This window comes from Felis catus, chromosome B4 (assembly GCF_018350175.1).
Source record: "Felis catus isolate Fca126 chromosome B4, F.catus_Fca126_mat1.0, whole genome shotgun sequence".
Lineage (NCBI taxonomy): Eukaryota > Metazoa > Chordata > Mammalia > Carnivora > Felidae > Felis > Felis catus.
This window is the reverse complement of record NC_058374.1, coordinates 30,547,102-30,568,203: the sequence shown is the minus strand read 5'-3', so window position 1 is coordinate 30,568,203 and position 21,102 is coordinate 30,547,102. Positions and strand designations below refer to the sequence as shown.

At 39.7% G+C, this 21,102-nt stretch overlaps 1 protein-coding gene and 1 long non-coding RNA gene across 5 annotated transcripts in view; one reads left to right on the top strand and one right to left on the bottom strand.

Moving 5' to 3' along the window:
* Positions 1-21,102, top strand: part of NRP1 (neuropilin 1) — a 137,198-nt gene that overhangs the window by 31,965 nt on the left and 84,131 nt on the right. The gene's annotated exons all lie outside the window — the stretch shown is intronic.
* Positions 4,527-20,273, bottom strand: LOC109501397. Its single transcript, XR_006600422.1, has 4 exons — positions 19,789-20,273; positions 13,296-13,325; positions 5,816-5,965; positions 4,527-4,872 (listed from the first exon to the last, which is right to left on the bottom strand). It is a non-coding gene; the product is annotated as an uncharacterized LOC109501397 (long non-coding RNA).

Sequence of the window (21,102 nt, the reverse complement as noted above, 5' to 3'; positions counted from 1 at the left end):
GCACAATTTAAGGCAGTTAACCCTACCTTGAGGCCCAAAGTGTTTGAAGGAAAAGTAGGTTTGCTGGAATGGAGTGCACTTTGACAACATGAGATACAAGATGGAAAGTAAAAACTGCAGAGTCCCCAGAAATATTTCAGAATCCATATTTATATTCAATTGAAATCTAAAGAAACAGAAATTCATGCAAATGGCTTCTAGGAACACCCTTGAAGAAAACAGTTCATTAATAGACTGCAAGTGAAATATTCACCCCTTAAACAGTGTGCTGCTTTTTATAATAAGACACACAGGCTGTGGCCATAACTAAATTTGCCATAAATTATATGGCATCACCACAGACAGTAGTGTTTAGTGTTGGGTTATAGTACAGATTGTGTGGACTCCCAATCTGTAATTTATAATCAATTTGTAGAGTTTTTAAAGTTGCAGTGAAGGAAAGATTTTTATTTGTTTAAACTGGATTATTAGGACTGACATGCTAATGCTGTCTGGACTCTGGTGGCCCAGTAGGTGCCTCCCAGGGAACTGACTGACTTGCCTAAACCAAACTTGGTGTGTGGCCTTGGAGCACTTGGCTGCCAGATTACCTGTTCCCATCCTATCCCTGCAGCTCTAGAGTAAGAACAGACCCCTTGTGCCACTCCTGGGTAGTGACTGCTCCAGATCAACCTTCCTGGCACTCCTGTCTGCATTAGGCCTACCCTGAGAGTGCAGAAACTTCTTGTGCTTCTCATCAAAGAACAAGCTTATTTCCAGCTGGCTCTGGGCTGGTTTGGGTATAAGAAGCAGGATTAAGATGAAAGGAATCATTTTTCATAGGTCTACTTAAAGTAACTAAAAGGAAAAGGAGATGGAGAGTTCCAGAACAGTCAAACTAACCTCTAGAGAGGTCAGTGGACTAGGGGCAGCTTGCCTTCAAACAGATCTTCCTGTCTGGCTGTCGGTTCCTGCCCTCACTGAAAAGCCTGAGGATACAGCTGAAAGAAAAGTGTTTCCCAGACTTAAGGAATATACTTATCCCCCTTTCAAGAAAAGCATTCCCGCCAACCTTTAGTGTTGAAAATTATTTTATTATTATATTGCTTACTATATACGTACAAACATGTGTTCATGTCCTATTTATGTTTAGCATTCCCACAGAATAAATAAAATAATGCAAGTTTACACATTAATCTTGACTTAACAACAAAACCAAAACACTCGGATAACAGCATCAATTTTACGTGATGAATCATGGCATTTGGCAGAAGCAAAATCCCTGTCATTGGGTAACATAATAATAGAATGATGAGTTTGCAGTTTTATACTTAACTTATTATTAACTTAATTTCCTTGAGTTTCAGCACAATGGACAACCCTTCTGGCTACTAGCATGGCCTTTGCTGTTTTTCCTTTTTTTAATTTTTTATTGTTTAATTTGTTTTAGCCACTGATGGTGGTTTAAAGTAATGGCATATTAACGATGGATTAATTTAATGGTGTAGCCCAAAATATTATTATGTTGGAAAATAATAAAAAGTTGTTCACTGCCTATTTATGTCTGGAGTTGTCACTTGTGAACTACTGCCTATTAGTTCCCCAGTGACTAGACCATGGTGCCAATGACCAGGATCCCAGTGCTTTAGAGTTCAGTTCTATGTTACTCCTGTGTTATCTGGTATGACTCGCCCATCCCAACCACTTGTGTCTGTTTGAATGAACGGGAAGCCTTTGTCTACACAGGGAGCCATGCCTTCAGGTGGTCTGCACTTCTCACTCATTTAATCATAAACCCAAATACACGTGTGACTACAGAAAGACATGGCAATGTTCCTTATATGATGGTTATCGAGGCGATCTAGAATATGTTTGCAGTGCAGGTTTTTAAAAAGATAATCATCAAAAGGAAAACCCCATAATGTTAAATTCTTTTATAACTGTTTGACACTTGGAGAATGACTGGCCTTAGGTCCAAGTGCCCACATATGACATATTAGAGATCGTATCAGGGCAAGCCACAGGCTCTGGATCTTGATCATAGCTATGGTAAAACCAGAACCAACATGACTATTTTTAAATCCTGGTGTGTTGTTAATGGAAAAGGCCTTTGAGATCTTCTGGGGCAATACCTTTAGGTTACAGATGAAACAAAGGCCCAGACCAGTCAAGTGACTTACCCAGCATCACCCGAGTCCCTCCTGACTCTTTGACCAAGGCTGTCCTGTCACTGCATCAGCTTCAGAGGGGCAGTCAACCCTCGCAGCTCAGTAAGTTGGTAGCTGTGGCACAGAGGAAATGTTCCTTGTTTAATGTTATGGATTTTGCTCAGATACAAAGTGGATGTCGGTTCTCTCCCAGGTTTCACTTACATCGGGTGAACCCTTCAGGATTTCACAAAGACTGGCTTATTACTGCTTTTCTTCCTCATTAACTTTCCAGTGCTTCTCCTTCTGGCCCTTTCTATTTCTGAGCAGTTGCTAGAAATGAGTTTTGCTGAAACATTATTTTGTGAAAAATATCACACCCAGAATAAGGACTTACATATGTTAGCAGGAAGTTAGATGTCACTTTAGACTTCATTACGATTCTCACATTCTAAGAGCTTAACCCAAAGCTTTTGAGAAATGTAGGGACCTCACCACTACATAAAACGTCACATATACATAAAAATCAGTAAGTGATCAACACCTTACATTGCAAGAAATAACATCAATTTTAACTTGAGGTTGCAAACCCCACTCTGATTTTATATAAAGTTCTACTTTGTTGAATTTGCTCACACATGTTATTGTTCAAGGTAACATGAAGTAAAGAATATATTTAGCTGGTATTAGTGACCTCTTTGAGTTGTCTGAAGAAGGAACATTATCCACACTACAACTGTGATAGAGGACTACACATTGGGTATGGGGGAGTGAAATTCATTCATTCACATGGTAATGCAAAAATTGATAAATCCTCAGTATGGTGATAATGCCACATACCTATTATACAAATCAGCTATGTTTTAAGGGATGTTTGTGGCTTTTAAGCGTGTGTGTGCGTGTGTGTGTGTGTGTGTGTGTGTGTGTGCGCGCTGTTAGCAGATGCCAAGCATTCCTCCTTCAAAGATAACAAATATGTTTTCTGTCTTCTCCCTCTTGCTGAATGCTGAGTGAGTGTGTTTTAATAGAAGCGCTGGAATGGGGAGAGAGAATCCAGAGTCCACTATTGACTCTGCTGCAGTCTCCTGGTCATATGACCTGTAGCAGTCACATCACTTACTAGGGGCTCTGTTTCCTTATCTGTAACATTTAGGGGTCAGAGAAGATGCCTGCCAAATTCCCTTCTGTAATTCTTGTTCTTGATAGCTTTCTTTGTTTCTAGCACGATGAAACAAATTGTGTGTGATTAAGTACACCATCGCCGTTATAAAGATGTAATAGTCCAAACAGGTTGTAAAATTCTAAGGATGCAACGCTCTGTTTTCTTCCACACTGGAAGCCAAGGTATCTACTAAAGATGTTAGAATCAAAATTGGCTGGGCCAAAAACATTCCAGGGAAGGAAAAGCCTGGAAAAGTTCCTTCTCAGATTACTATATTAAAGTCTATATTTCATAAATGTCTCTTATCTCATCTCAAAAGACATAGAGAATCTAAGTATTCTGGAATAAAAATAGATTGTTATTTACGTATATGTGCATGCGTACATTTAAATAAATTGGAAAAAAGAAATGTTCTGAAACTGAAACGAAACAGGTTGGAACTGTCTTCAAAAATTTTCTTCAAAGTAGAGGTTACAGAATGCAGGAATAAGTTACTAGGGAAGCTGTGGAATTTCTTTCTTCAATGGGTTTTAAACGTAGGACAGACACAAATCTGCTCATCTGCCTGAACTGGATTAGGTTGTACAAATGAACTCAAGCCCTTCATTGTTGATTCCCATGAAAATGCTCAGATGCCTTTCTCTGTCCATTAAGGTTCAGGGTCAAAGTCAGCACAATGGTACATGCATAGAAAACTTAATTTCCTCTCCTCCCATATTTGTAGCTAAACATTAACTGAGCCCATCAGAATGCTTGAAAACATTTATTTTTTTCAAGTGGGGATTTTAAAAATCACTTTGCTTGCTGTTCACATATATGCTAGAGAAACAAGGGAGCCAACAACTGTAGAATCCTGTTATTCAAGAAAAATCAGGGCAAAAGTAAATTTGTAGAGAAAGTTCATGTTCTTAAACCATGCAAGTGAAAAACATTTTAGGAAGTCTGTGGAAAAATAGTAGCTAGGGTATCAGGATGTTAAAACTCACTCTGATCTTGGCTACTCCACTTCTCTGTCTCAGTTTCCATATTTAAAAATAAGGAGCTCAAATAGACAATTTTCAAGGACATTTCAACTTGAAAATAGATATATAAAAACCTCTCTCCCTCCCTTGCTCTCTCTTTTTATGTAATATATGGCAATATATATATGACTATATATGGCAGATATGTGACTATATATATAAGATAGATGTGTGTGTGTGTGTGTGTGTGTGTGTATAGAGAGAGAGAGGGAGAGAGAGAGAGAGAGACAGAGAGAGAGAGAGACAAGATATATAGATATATACGTATCTTCTAAATTTTGTCCCCATTTAATTGACTCTCTAATTCCAGGAAACACTTTTTGACCCATGTTTTAAATGTTTATTATAAGTGAGTTTGCAAGCACTTAGTTTTCTCTAGAATTCATGCCGACACTCTTTTGAAGATTCTATTTGCATCTACTCTATGTACCCCACAGATGTCTTACTGCTCTCCACGTCTCCACAACACAGCTCTGTTTAGTGGCGCGCTATGGTTGCTGTTGTTCATAGTTGTCTGGAAAAGTCTTGTCTCCAAATTACAGTGGCTTTCTTTTCTCTTGCCCTGAAGCAACAAATGATGGGAGAAATCTGTGTATGTTTCTGTTCTTCAGAGTCAGAGCTGCCTCAAGTGTAGAATTCTTAACCCTCTAGTTAATTCCAAATGCAATGAATTGCTAAATAAATGAGAACCATGGGCTGCCTATCAGGGCATTTGTGTAAGTTAAATTAATTTTTAGAACCAGATTGCATTAGTTAAGGCTGGGATCTTAATGTGCGCCGACAAAAATGTCCAATCAGCCTACCAAGGTGCCTGAGATGTATTGCCCAGATAATAGCTGAAAATTTGAACTTGGCATTTTTATGGATTGGTTTGTGTCTAAAAGGCAGGCAGCTTTTAAAAGCCCTGCATAAACACTGCTTTCTGTGGACACCTATGGCGTGACTATTTATAAAAGTACCCAATCATTTTTCCCCTCCTAAAAGTGCTATTGGCAGAGGAGGGCTTGATATTTAATCTATAACCTGCAACTCACTGCACCCCACAGTGGCAAAGAACACACAAGAGCCAGAAGAAAGAGATCAAGAAAGCATTAAAAATGTCAGGCCACAAGACCATGTTTAAATTATTAGGTGAGATGCTGTCCTGCATTTAACAATGGCCCAGCACACCTCCAGGCCCAACTTCCTCTCCACTTGCTCTGTTTTGATGGGTTACTGCAATCTGTTCTGAAATTGAATTTCAGTTTGTTTCAATAGCATTTTGCAGTAAATAAGAGTGACTCTGGTATCTTGTTTGCGAATCTTGATGTAATAATCAGAAGTAATTGAAGCATGCACAAGCCACAGAGACTTATGACATGTTTTTAAACAAGTATTGACTGATATGAAACTAATTTAACTAAAACTGGAAATCGGACTCCTCGGAGAAGGCGTGCACAGAATACAGGGTCTGTTGCAGTTGCACTGAATTGGCCTTAAAAAATGGCTCGTTCAAGTCTCCTTACCTTTCCTGAGGAGTTTAGGTGCAAGTTAGTGGCAGGCAAGGTTGTGACCCCATGAATAGGGCTAATCATCTGACGACCGGAATTAATCATTTGTCAGTCCTGTGGTTTGGATTAAGTGGGGTGAGTCATCCACGACTGGCTCGGTGGCTCCTATGGATAAGAAAACCTCTTGGTAACAGAGGCACACAAAATCGACTCCAAATGACAACATTTTGTGTAAACCAGCACAGATTTGGAATCTTTTTGTTTTATAAGTGAAACTTCCTTAGATAAGATTGTAATCTTTTGTATTTATGCTCATGCTTACATGGATCTATGTAACTACAGACATCCCACATAACCATCATATACATTCTCACTTGCAATGTGCCTGCTGGACTTATATTCCATTTAATGCTACTTAGGTACTGAAAAGGAGAAATAAAAGAACAAACCTATAATTTACATCTCTAAGCCTTATTACAGACAAAGATTATTAGAACAGGCCGTGCTATTCTCCTTAGGCTCCGGATTTAAAGCAGGTGAAAAGCGTTTGAGGATAAGAATTTGGAATTCAAGTGATGGAAAAAAATAGTCTAAAATGTTGGCTTCCACAGATACTGACCTTAGGTACAAATGGTGGTGAATTCTTTTGTTCACACACTAAAGAAAAGAGAATGGATTGTGTGTAGTGCACTCAGATTAGTGATAAAGTCTCTGAAACCTTTTGATGCTTGTCCCCTAATTGAAGGAAGTAGAGGAGAGTGATAATGCAGAGAGGGAACATAACGGAAAGAAAATAATTAACAGCTTCATTAGGCAAATTTTACCATTTGAATGTGTTTCAAGCACACAACTAATGTCAGTTGGATTGAGACTTTATGTGGAGCAAATTTCTTTAAGACAATGAATTACAACATATAATTTGAAATGCATAAATGCTGCCCTTATCAGTAACACTACCAGAGATCACAGAAAAGTTGAGGTCTAAACAGTATATTTTCCTAAATAGAATCTTGAAGACATGGACCTCATTAGAATCATCATTCCACCTGTGGAAACAGGATTGACAGAGCGACTGGGGATTTATAGACGTAATACCTATTATCACTAATAGGAGTTAGGTACCCAAATCCCAGAACGGTAGATGAGACTATGCCCCTAAGTGTTTGGCATACTCCTGTGCAGAGGTGTTGTTGTCGTGATGGCTATTTTAACAAGGTTTAATGTAATTGGAACAAAAGTAGAACCACCCAGGGTCTTGAGTTTTCCCCACAGTGATTGATACCATTTGTAGAAAAAAATTTCTTAGAGCATAATATGTTTTCTTCCAGAACCTTTAGTAAGCAAATTAGACAATGCAGCTGAAATGTTGTTACAATATCAATACCAAAGAGTTGGACTACCTGAATTATGTGATGTTTGTTGCGTTTTCTTGTTTATTCATTTTCTCCATAAGCATGAGCTTTTTTCCAGGGAGGCAGTTTTGTTTCTGATTCTCATAAAAGCCCGAGATAAATAGAGAGACATATTTTCTACCTACCAGAAATCTTATCAGGGAAATAACTAGGGCATGGCAACACCTAAAAACCAATTCCAGGGCAACACTGGGCAAATATAATTACCTGGTCCATACTGGCTAACAAAGGGCTCCATAAATTCAAGTGGAGGAAACATCTACAGATGACTGACTATAAGGAAAGCTTCACAGAACAGATGAACCTTGAGTTGGGCTTTGAAAGAATGGAATTTGGTTTGGCAAAAATAAGAAAAGAGAAACTTCCAGGAAAAGAGATGCCAGAACAATTCTGTGCAGTTATTCTTAGGTGAGGGGTGTCAGAGAAGTTGCTCTGGTCTTTGGAAGAGTAGTACTATCCCAGGGGTGGTGACTGGGCAGAGAGGCTGGGAGCAGAGACCCACAGGAGTAGCCAGGGGAAGACTCTTTGGGTTTGTGTCTTCAGACGACATGCATTTGCCTTCAAGTCATCGTTTCTAATTTCCTTTTTACCCTGCCATTTCTCTAGTAGCCTTTTTTAAGGCCATTATCAGCATTTCTTCTATCTACATTTAAACACTGTTTTTCAAAAGTCCAGGGGAGAACAAGGGAGAGATACGTCATGTTGTTTGCAGCCCCAGAAGAGCCTGGCTGACACTCTACCTTGAGCCAGCTCTGAAGTACTGAACGAGCAGAGCATGCTTGAGAGGCAGTGGGAAACACCTTGCTAGAGAGATATCTTCACATCATCTTCAACTGGCACGACTTCTATTTCTTGGACTTTCCGTCTAGCATCCATGCTATTGGTTTGCTTTTTGGTCCCTGACAGTGAGGTCGAGAGCCAAGGATGAGGAGTCGGCTCTGTCTACACTGCCACTCATACCCTTGACTCTATTCCAGGCACTTTTGTGTGACTCTAGGTGAGCAATTCAGGAGTTAATTCAGCTTATTCTTTAGTAAGTTCAGTAAAGAATCGCCTGTGACACCAATGGTTTAACAAAATCGACCAGCTACTCTGGTCATGATGTGGACATAGCTGCAGTAAAGACACCCTCACATGTCACAGGACACCATGTATTCACTCTTTCCTTTCAAGCCTGTAAAACAATGCCAAGTGTAAAAGCTCTCTCAGCTTTGCAGAAAAAGAGTGCTGCATAAATATAAGCTATTATTGCTTTTCTCACCAAAATTATATATACACATATATGTGTCACACATGCTAAGAATACTTTCCTCCTTAATTGCAAAACATAATGGGAGTAAAAATCAAAGCTTTTGCTAATGGTCTGCCGTTTGTACAGAACATTTCCATTGAACAGATCAATATTATTACTGTTCAAACATTTACACAGCCTGTGTTCAACATGTCTGTCACACATTAAGGGGCAAGTATTTTTGAAGACATTGGATTTTAAAGAAGAAAAATTAGAAAAACATCAAGTTGAAGTTATTATTTTTAATGACTGCTAAACCCAACATTCCTTCTGCTTTGATAGTATTTGAACTATTAACCTGTGTTTCTGGAGTGTATGTTCATCAGTGAATAATTAAGGAGGAATTCAGTAGTAAAAAACTGATATAAAAGCCATTTGATTCTAAACTTACAAAAGCCTATTTTAAGTTTTAAAAAATGATTAAGGCTATGTGTGTGCTTAATTAGTGAAAATGGGTATTTCGCCTATGTCTGGCAAGGAGAATTATTACAACCTGTCATTAGGAAAAGTATCCTGAATCAATGACATTTCTACAGTATAGCAACAATCTTGCTATATTGCACTCACACACACACACACACACACACACACACACACACACACACACAAATGTTAAAGGGACTATCGGTTGGCATGAAATTACATAGTAGTGCGTGTGAGGAGGAAGGGAGTAAGAGAAAATTCAGCATATAAATTTAACAGTTACAAAAATAGGAACATTCTCAGTCCAGCATTGGGAGTTCTTGGCTGGTGTGCCTAGTTTGTAAAAGAAAAATCAGCAAAATAAATTCTTTCTCTGGCATCAGAAAGCCAACCCTCAATGTGAATGTGGAAAATTTTTGTATTAAATTGTCATCTGGGCATTTCTTTCGCCCTCTGGCTCCATCCATGGGGAGATCTAGAGCAGCCCTTCCTCTGCCCTGAACCTCTCTCCATTTCCTGGGTCCCTGCTCCACAGAGACAATTTGTCATTCCCATGGCAAGACCCTGCGTCAAGATTGCCTAGCCCCAAATCAATAGGAAATGTGGAGGCTGGAGAGTATGGGAATGGAGGCATGGTGGGGTATGGAAGAGAGGAGAATAGAAGTCTAGCCACCCACCCTGCCTTTTGTGGCACCAACACTACTCCAAGTGCCCACAACATTACAGTGTTCGAAATACATACGCACCTTCCATAGTGCTCACTGTCCTTATACTTGCTAAAATAAGCTTGTCTCAACAACCTTTGAGCAATTTGAGAAGTGGTTCCTTACATATCTGTGCTTTTGCCTGTTTTCAAAAGTGTCAGTCTCATATATGTGTTCTTTAATTTTTTTCTATTCTTATAATACCAAAAAAGTTAGAGACTTTAGGGTTGTAATGCTTATCCACAGATACCTGTCCTGTGGAGGAGGAATTGAATGTGGTCTTAGGATAATGGGTAGAAGCTACATTAAATACTGAAGAAGCATTTATTGAGGGAGCAGATCCAAGTCAAAACAAGGAACACACAATAATCATCAGGATGACAAAGATGGAATGAACTCCTTGTCTGGACTCAGTCCATCTCCTCTTCCTATAGGTTTTGGAGCAAGGCTGAGCAGTCCCTTGGTAGGAATCTCAAATTGGAAGTAAACCCTGATGACCATCAAGACCCTTTCATCATCTCCTCACAAATGGGATGTAATGGTTTGTCGTTCATCAAAATACAGTAGAATGTTCTGGTTCTTCTGGTAACTGGATTTGAAATATTGCTCCACTCCCCTTAAGCGTTTTTTGGCTTCAGTTTTCTCATCTATAAAATTTAATTTTTTTTAATTTTTTTTATTTTAGAGAGAGAGGGAGAGAGTGCATGAGTGGGGGAGAGGAGCAGAGGGAGAGAGAGAGAGAATCTTAAGCAAGATCCATGCTCAGCACAGAACCAGACAGGGGATTTGATCTCATGACCCTGGAATCATGACCTGAGCCAAAATCAGGAGTCGGATGCTCAACCACCTGAGCCCGCCAGGCACCCCTATACAAGGCAGTATTGGTCTCCTATCCCTCAGATCTCTTCCCACTGTAAATTTTGCTAGTTCTCTTCATGGTGCTCACCACAACATGAACTACATAGTAAAAATCAGGACATTCCCAATTCCTGCTCTCAGAGATGCAAACTAGAGTAATCTAGCCAAGTGCATCTTTCAGGCGTGGTCAAGCCTGTTTTACCAAGTATAGGGATCAGTCTTAGGGATCAGCATTGTACTTGTTTAGCTAGAAACAGTTGCTAAAACAGTTTTCCAAGCACTGATTAAAATTAAATTCCTAACATTTAAGGCAGAAAAGAGGAAGGAATTATGTTGCCAAATTTATCTCTGTCTTTGCAAATTTATGTCATCACTTACAAAATTGATTCCCTTCCTGAAATTTTTTTATTATTTTTGACCTGTGGCTAGTTCAAAGTCAGTGACTTTCCAAAATAACACTTTGAAAATACTTTCTGATGAACAACAGTTCCACAGGTATTATGTAATAAAAGACGCTTACAATCAATAGATTGGCACATGTTGGGTTAAACCAAGTTAAATCAAGGTTTCGGACCTGTGGGACTTCTCAGAGCCTTTAATATACTGACATAAATTGTGAATATTCACAAAAGGAACATTACAACATGTAGCATTCCCAGATGATTTGGGAAAAAAAACTATTTTTTCCGTGAAACATTTCATGAGTATTCTGGGGAACACATTTTAGGACCAATTCTTCACTGTTTCTGCTTCCATTAAAAAATAATAATAATAAAGGCAAACACAACAGACTGGAAATTGATGAAAACAACAATAATATTATATAGGTAATTGGCCATTACTAGAGAAAAAAAGCAATCACAATTAATGAAATATCTGAAATATGGGATATTTTTAATGTAATGTGATAATCTCAAAGACCTGCACTATTTTAAGTAAGTTTCCCCTGAAGGATTCTCAAAGGGCCTGTTTTATTGTACATTTGTAAGCGAGCACTTATTTGCCCCCAAATAATTCAAGAACTAAAATGCTGAAAAACTACCTTGCTATCTCTCTGTGTGACTTTACACTATCAATTCTCTTAACAAACTTTTATTTATAAAGTGCAATAAACTGTAGCCCTCTACGTTAAAAGCATTCAAAGAAAGTAAGCTGTTGAAATATAGTGAAATGTTCAATGTTCCATGTATTCTGGTTTTTAATGCAAAAAGTCACCTTTCCTTATGGAATAATTAGTCAAAGTAAGGGAAGATAAAGCACAACCTTCTATCTCCTTTGCCTACCTGTCTTGTTTTTACAGCTGAGTCTTTACTATCATCAAGAGGAAATTTTTTATGCCTTTCTCTAGCTTATGTTGTGATAAAGAGAAGAGTGTATTTGGAAATGCTCCCTTTATGCTCCCTTTTGTTTCAGCAAACTTGACCATATTCCCTTTTCCTTTCTGTGAAGCTTGCCATTAAAGGCACCTTGGGGTTGGGGAGGAGTTTAGATGGTAGGACGGAGGTTGTCTGATCTCCCGGTTGAGTCAAATCCATGCTTCCACCAGAGCCATTTTGGCAAACTGACCCCTCTGTGTTCATATGGTTAAACTTAGATGGTGCTTCTGCTTTTAGGCTACTGGCAATGTTTATGGCCACTGCTTTCTTTTCTTCTAAACACGCAGTTACTCTTTAAGGTCTGCATAAATCATGAGGCCACCTAGATCATTAAAACCCTTTCTTCTCTCCATGAGCTTGCTCCTAACACAGAGATGGTTCGAGTCTTGCTCTATACCAATTAATTACTGAGTCTGTAATGCAAATCAGTGATAAGATAAAATCATATAAACTAATGTTTAGGCCAGTAACCAATGATTCCCTGAATATATTTTTTAACTGGTTTGCACGTTGTAATATAGAAGAAACCCTAGTTGACATTTGAAGTATTTTATGTCCATAGATATATTTCTCATTACATAAATTATTCTCTGTATTACTAATCGACTTGGGGGTTCAGAATATATGCTAGGTTAGTAAAACTACTAGTGACCCAGTCATGTGCAGCTGATACACCTGTTTTTCAAGTTAATAGAATCTTAAATAATGAAAACCAAAAAACAGAAAAGAACAAATACTGTGAGCATGGATGCACCGAACTCTAAAGATGGCCTACAGCAATTCAACAGTACACTGCTTTCAGTAAACATTAGGGGTTAAAGAAAAGGCAAATCTCCCTTTGACCATGATCTATTTTTCTCAAGTGTATTTCATTCTAGTATTATAAATGCATTAGGCCCATGGTGCCTGGGTGGCTCAGTCGGTTGGGCGTCCAATTTTGACTCAGGTCATGACCTCACAGTTCATGGGTTCGAACCCCATCTCGGGCTCTCTGCTGTCAGCACAGAGTCCACTCTGGATCCTCTGTCCCTCTCTCTCTCTCTCTCTCTGCCCCTGCCCTGCTTGTGCTGTCTTTCTCTCTCAAAAACGAACATTAAAATATAATTTTTTTAAATAAATGCATTAGGCCTATACCTAAAAGATTCATATTTCTTGGTTATGGCTAGCTTAGTGGTTTGTATCTTAGGTAAACTCTAGGACCTACTGAACAGAATTGTAGAGTTCCAACTAGGGTCAGTGCTCCCTGTCCATACTAAAATTCAACTCAATGTTGCTTTCACTGGTCGTGTCACTAAAAGGAAAACTAATCTGTGTCACTAGACACATTTTTCTTTGGCATTTTTTTTTCTTTCCACTTTTTTTTTCAGAAAATATGGGTAGCCATTTCAGGGTAAGGGACTTCCCCATTCCAGAATGAGTAATCTCACCTACCTGACACCATAGCGTTCTACTGTAATTAACCTGCAAAGAAAAAAAAAAAAACTTAAAAAAATAAGTATTTGCCAACTTTAGTTCCTGCAGCTCTGATTTGCAAACTACCTAGATCCCCACTGAATAATTACTAATTAATCAGGAGGATATTTTTAAAATTCTTGAAATTAGCACCTCAGGTCCTATAGTCTAAAGCAGAATTATTGCTTTATTTCTTTTTCCAAACAATGAAAAAGGAAACTTGAGGATTATGATTTTGTGACACTATAAGCCAGAGTCACTGCCTTTCTATAACTGGAAGTTGTACCCGGGGTGCTTCCATTGTACCAATTATGGGGGCTTTTGGAGAAAATTCAGCACTGCATGCTAAGAGTACTAATCCAACTGCACATCATTAAATCAGTTGGGTACATCAGTGGAAACACTTAACAGACTTAGTGATTTAAAAAAACATATTGTGGTTATCTATAAATTGATTTCTTTAATTCCATTATTGACAATGGTTTTTATTGATTGACTTTTGGTGGTAGTACTGGGGCAAGACCTACTGCCATCACAAGTCGTATTTTTCAGAATACCAGGTTATTATGGCCATATTCTGAGATTTAGTCATGTGACTGATGGATCCCCCTGGGAGATAACAGTAGTTAGATTTCCTGCACTACCTGAACTACACAGTCTGTTTTGAGCTTGGTGGCATACCTTTTGGAAAACAAAGCCCCCATTTACTTTTTGATACATTCATCTCTTTCCTTCTTATGCATTCCAACCTCACTTGGGAAGGGACATCAAGCCTGTCAAAGATCATTACATTCATTACCTAATTTAACCCTCCCTATCGTCCTGTAGGTTAATCCTCATATGAGTTGTCCATTGTACAGGTGAGCAACAGAGGCTCACAGAGTTTGGTTAATACCTGCCCAAGGCACTCAGCTAGTCAGTGGCACAGTGTAAGGACTTGGATCACAGTTGTCCCAATTTGGCTAAATTGACTGCCTGATGGTCAGGCAGGTGGCACTTCCTTGCCTCACTGACCCCTGTGACACTTTGTGGGAGGTCAAATATAGTGACACATCTTGACAGACCAAAGGTGCCTGAGTGGTTCCTGAAGTTCAGAGCCCAGACCAGAACCCTGTTCTTCCTGCCCCAGATCTCTCCACTGGGCCACGTTATAAGAAGCTCAGTTAACTTAAAAAACTCAAAATTATTCCCTTTGGAGGGCCAAGAGGAGAGGAGCAGAGAGAAGAGAATATCTTTTTAGAAAAAAAAAAAAACCTTAAAGATACAAGGATTTAAAATAAATAAGAAGGAAGTAAATGTGTCCAAAAAAACCCCTCTGTCACTTCCTGATGGCTTGACTTGCTATATAAACCCATCTTGAGACAATCCATACAAGTAATTCCTTTTTTTTTTCCCTGAGAACAGTGGAAAGTTGGCAAGAAGTAAAAATTTTCTATGAAATAGGGAGGCGAACAAGTTGTAAATGATGTTAATATCTTCCAGATGGCACAGTTTTACTTGGGAACTGAGTTTATTGTAATTAAAGGCATGTGAATTTTTCTATAAATACTGAACTTTGCAAGTTTGACACTGAAAGACTCCATCACTTCTGGAGGATAGTTGTTTTAAGGGAGGTGTTCCTTCTCTTCCATTTAAAATGCATCATTGAATTTCATAATCTGAGTTAAATCATAGAAATATTTTCCCATGTGAAGGACTCTTTTTTATCTTCCATTCCAATAAATCTTAATTACGAAGTGAGATTCCTCAGAAATGAGAAATTTTAACTCCAAACATTTTCTATTAAAATTATGTATTTTGACCATTATTTTATACCCCATGTCTTGAATTCTTTTATGTATTTATTTTTAAATTAAGCTATTATCACTTTTCTGTCTCCAGACATATGTGTTGGGCAATCTTGGAAGTTCTGTTTTTGCTTCAAACAGGAGAGTCTGGCTCACTCCAGAACCCTGCTTTCCTTTTCCCTGCAAGCAATGCCTGCGGGCTCAGGGATCCCAAACCAGCAGCCAACATGACATGAGAACATTAAAATTGCTTCCATGATTGCTCCAATTTCCTAATCCCATCCTTAGTCTTACCCTGTATCTACTAATCTCTGCTCTACCAGGTGATGCAAGTGGATGATCCCTGTTGGCTTTGGTTTCTACTGTAGCTTCCAAGCCCCGTATGTCCTACCAGAGCTTGGTCTCTGTGGTAGGCAGAATTCTAAGAAGGGCCCCCAGGATCTTTGGCCCCTGGGATGCACACACCTTCTCCCAGTTATTCAATCAGCCATTAATCCAGGTGCTGCTACAAAGGGATTTTGCTGATTTAATTAAGTGGCTAAACCAGCAGACCTCAAGAAAGGGAGATGATCCTGAATGAGCCTGACCTAATCAAATGAGCCCTTAGAAGGGACTGAGCTTTTCCTGAAGACCATGAGGCATGAGTAAGGCAGATTTTCTGCTGTTGGCTTTGAAGCTGGAGAGGGCCACATGATGACAGGTGCAGGTGGTCTGTAGGATCTGAGAGCAGCCCCCAGCTGACAGCCAGCAAGAGAGTGGGGATTGCAGTCTGGCAGCTACAAGAAACTGAATTCTGCCCTGGTGGTGTGGGCTTTGACAAGGACACCAAGCTCAATTTGAGAATGCAACCCTACTGACACCTTGATTTTGGTCTTAGGTTGCCCCGAGCAGAGAGCCCCAGCCACGCCATGCCAGACTGCTGAACTATGTGACCTAATAAATATGTGTTGTCTTCGGCCCCTCTCTTCACGGTGATTTGTTATGCAGCAGCAGGGATCTGTCTGTAACCTGCTGGACATTTATTATCTCATGTTTTCTCCTATGCTAGTCCTGACCAGCCACGGCATCCCTCGTAATCAACTGCCATCCCTTTGCATGGCTCCAGGAAGAACCATTTAATATCTCTTAATTTTACTCCAGTAAAACTTTTTTCTTTAACATTTTCTTTCTTTACTTTTGTAATGCCTCATTTCCTGGGACTGTTAACTCTCATACATATTATTATGTTACTATCTAGTCTATTAATCATCAGTTTTCAATAGCTGCAATAAAATTATGGATATTCTTTATAGTGACCCTGAGGCATCACAAAAGCTTAAAGATGAAAATTTTAATGTGTGAGATTAGCTTTATGAGTTTTACTATACTCTGATTATTGAGAACAAGTTATCTGACTACCTACATAAAGAAACCCTTGCTATACTGAATCAGCAGAACCACCTTCTGGAAAAGATGCTAGGGAGACTGTATTGTGTTGGGATTTCCTGCAGGAGAATTATCTGGAAGCCTGTGGACAAGTGCAAGATTAACATCTTGCAAGCCTTTGAGGAGGACAATGACAAGACAAAAGCGTTTGCAACAGTTTTTGTTCTAAGAGAGGTAGGGGGTTGGCCTCCCATTCACAATCTATAAAGTCAGTTACAGGAGGCATGGTTTGGCTGGGGTACATCCAGCAGCCACTAAGCAAAGCTACCTGTTCTCTTTAGCACCACCTACTTCCCAGCTCTGTGGCATGGGCGCAGCCAGCCGGCCAGGGTTGTCATCCCTGCCCTCTGGACCTTGAGCTCTGTACTGAGGAACTCCAGGGTAGAGAAATGGCAATGTTGATAAAATGCCACTCTCCTTATAAGTGAATGGGGTCACCACTATGTTGGGTAGCTCCGCAACTGAAATAATGCTCCCCCATGCCCGGACACTGTCAAGAGCATATCGCTTAGTGCAACTATTCGTAACCACATCATAAGTATAGCTATAGTCAGGCTATGGACTAGAAGTTAGGGGTGTATCAAAAGGATAACTAGACTTGCGGCATATCAGAAGGATTGCCAGAATAGAAATAAGGGAGACTGACTTTTAGAAAGTGTCAGCACAAGTTAAAATGAGGCTTAGCTTAAAGACTCATGTCCTACAATCCTACTTATAATACACAGAGTGCATACAGGAACAAAAAAAAAAATATATATATATATATATACATACATATATATTATATATGAAAAAACATGTATCATTAGGAAAAGATATTTAGCATTATTTTAATAAGGGAAAATTACTTTATTAACTTAGAAACAAACATTAAAGGGGAATATGACAAAATATTAAACAAAACAATTTTCTGTCTATAGTATAAATTTAAAATTTTTGCCAGATTCAGAATGGCTTTCTTAGAAATTGGCACTTCATAGAATCAGCCAGCACAGCCCAGTTTCTCTGTCCCTCTGAAAATGTCAAGGGCTCTCTGGCCATGCCCAAGGCTCAGGCCCTCTCCTTGTCCTGAGTTTGGTGTGTTACTACCTCCTTCCTGGGGGAGTGGCCCAGGCCGACTCCAACTCTGGTGGCAGTCAGAGGGGCCTGCCTTTCCCACTTATCCATCCTGGGGAGTGCGGATAGGCCTGCATAATCCAGTCTCTGTGCCTGACCCATCCTTACTGGAGTAATCTGTGTTCAGACCCCAGTGCCAGCAGTGGGGAGAAACCAAAATTTGAGCTGCTATTCGATAACACTCTAGCACCCTCCTCTGTTTCATTTCTATTTCTCTACTGCCCAGGCGGGGCTTGGGTTCTAGTCATGTGGTCCCTGAACATCCACCCCAAACAGGAGGACCAGGACCAGGACTAGAATAGCTCTGGAAGAGGCCCATTAAATGACCACCACCAATTCCACTGAAACTTTCAACCCACGTGACTCCCTGGAGGCCAGTGGCTCTCTCTTATCTCTATGTCTGTCTCACACATGCACACATGCACATAAGCCTCCATACACACTGATATGTCTGTGTATATAGCTCTAGCACACAGTTAAGAAAAAAAATCAATGAAATATTAGTCGATGTGGTGGTTTTCTAGCAACAATGACCAGTTGAAAATGAATTATGAGTTGTTAATAAGTAATTCTAAAATAATAAGGTCATACCCATCCTCCACCTCTCAAAATATATGTATGAGAAAGAGTAACAACAACAAAAATAGGAATCAAATTTGCCCAAAAGTAGGCAATGTCGAAAGGATGCAAATTTCTTCATCTGTGTCTCCCACCCAGTGCTTCCCCAGCTCTGTGCTCCCTCTGGGTTGGTACCACCTGATCAGTGCCTTCCTGGGATCATGGGAAAGACTATGTTAGATAGTACATCTGACAGCACTTTGTAACGTGGAAATTACCATACAAATGGCAAGTATTATTGCCAGTATCAGACGCTATCAGATCACATCTGATTCATTTTAACTTTCTAATACTTAAAAAAAAAAAGCACACAGACTTTCATTGATCCAGTTATTTTTAAAAAAGATGAAGCCTTTGATTTATTTCCAAATAAAACCTCATAAAAAATAGTGTTTTCTGACCAAGAAATAAAAAATTATTAGCTAGGCAACAGGATATTGATTTGCTACTTTATATACAGAGAGTTAATGCTTTTCAAAATAACTTTTATTTGATTACAAAGAACACTTATCCATTGTAAAAATTTTGAAAAATACAGAAATGACTGAGGAACATAATCTCACTACCTGGAGACAATCACTTATTAATGGCTCTACATACTCCCTTCCATTTCTTTTTCTTCATATGATTAAGAATTGAGAATATACTGTATATAGGGTTTTATGCTCTTACTTTTCACTTATGATATCATTAACATTTTTCCTATGTTATAAAAAAATCTTTTGTTGAATATGCTTTTAGTGGCTGAATAATATTCCATGATATGAATGTATATAAATTCCTTCTTGTTTCCTTCCTGTCTGCCTTATTTCCATTTTCCCCCATTATTTTAAATAAAACTTCAGGAAATATTTTTGCATAAATATTTGACATGATTCCAGATTATTTCCTTTGAATGGATTTCTAAAAATTGTTTTTACTCAATAAGAAGCTATGAACCTTATAAGCCTCTTCATATATCTTGATTAGAACATTGCAAGCAAGCCAGAACTTGGGGGTGAATATCATGTAAAATCACTCAGAAACACAGATACAGATACAGACTAATTGGCTTCTTCTAGCCCCATCATTGTATATTTTTATTTCCAAATCCTTCTCTAATGCTCTGAGAGTAAAGCTCATTCTCTGCTGGGGAATATGTAAGGTAATTCTTGGACAGCGGTGTAGTAATCGTTTACAGGTTGTTCAGTAGGAATAGCTATTAATGCCTTGTGCAAAATAAACCAAAGATCCAAAGAAACACATTTTTGCAGGTGAAAATTATGTTAGCCAACATCATTTCTCACTCTGGTTTATGATGTCAGGTATCAGGTTTCTCCATTATTAATGTACACATGCACGTGGGGGCAGATCCTCTTGGAAGGAGATTAAAAAGACGCCACCCCCTTCCTAATCATACGAGAATGTCCAGAAGCTGTGAGGGGCTGGTACAGTAGCTCCCCCGTACAGACAACACCCCGCAGAGGATTAGCTTTCTTCCCATTAGCGGGCTCCACCATGGAGAGTCAGGGGTCATTTGTACTCACCAGAGAAAACCCGACTTGAGTAAAGTGTGCTATTCGTCTCTTCAGCACTGCGTACCTATAAAGCCTCTGAAACCACTCTTTAGTGACTGAGTACATTTCTCATTTCCCATCCCTTCTCCCCCTACTTGGCGGTTTTCCTAAAGCCGTAATTCAAACTTCCCAAAAGAAAAAAAAATAATAATCTCTGGGTAATCCTTTCAAGAATTCTTAGAAGGAAATCTTTATTCTTTTATCATTCTTATGGGAAACCTAACTCGTGATTAGTATTAGGACTCAGAATGTTTCACCACACACGTATACCCAGGTAGGGTGAGGGAAGGGGGAGTGTGGGGGCAAAACACCCTTCAGCTTAAGGAATTTGTGCTCCTGGGGCGCCTGGCGGGCTCAGTCAGTGGAGCATCTGACTTCAGCTCAAGTCATGATCTGGGTTCGTGAGTTGGAGTCCCACATCGGGCTCGTTGCTGTCAGTGCAGAGCCCACTTTGGATCCTCTGTCTCCCTCCCTCTGCCTCTCCCCTGCTTGTGCTCTCTCAAAACTAAATAAACATTTAAAAAAAAAAAAAAAAAGAGTTTGCTCTCCCAAGCCCGGGACACTCTTGAGAAGCACCACCATAGTACCACACCCTAAACCAGGAACCATGGTAAAGTGTCTTTAAGTTGTAAAAGAGTTAGTTCCCAGTAAATGCAGGCTCCTTAAGGGAAAGCATTAAGGTAGGAGAGTTAAGAAAAAAAGTGGCAGGATGCCTAAAGGGGGAGAGCTTGGTTGTCCTCTAAATATTTAAAAAATCCACATGACGTTTACATTCCTGTGATAAGTGGACAGGATGAGGTTTGAAGAAGGGTTTCCCTGGCTGGGACCCTCCAGGCCCCTGCACAGAAAGACAGTGCGCTTTGGACTCAGAGGCAGCTTCCTTGTCACCTGGAGCATTCATGTTCTGGAGCAGGGCTCCAAACGGATGGGCATGTCAGCTTGCTGACCCCTCCTCGAGCTTCTATGCGTGGGCCCAGTTCCTGAGACACAGTTCCCGGCTCTCCTCAGGCTCTTCTCCAACGTGTGGGTTCAGCACGAGAGTCAAGCAAGTGGCCCGGCTTCCACCTGTGTAGGTCCCTGCCGTCATGACCAGGGATCTTGACATTCCAAGAAGTGCGGCGTTTGTCACACTGGAGCACTAACAGAGCAATGTGCAGCCGCCTGGGGGAGCGAAATTTGCAAACTCAGTATCTCGGGCCTCAGGCCAATGCAGGCTGGGTGCGTTGCTGTGGTGACACATTTAGTCTCTAGGGAGGGATTGCTGGCATGCCTGCTGCATTCCTG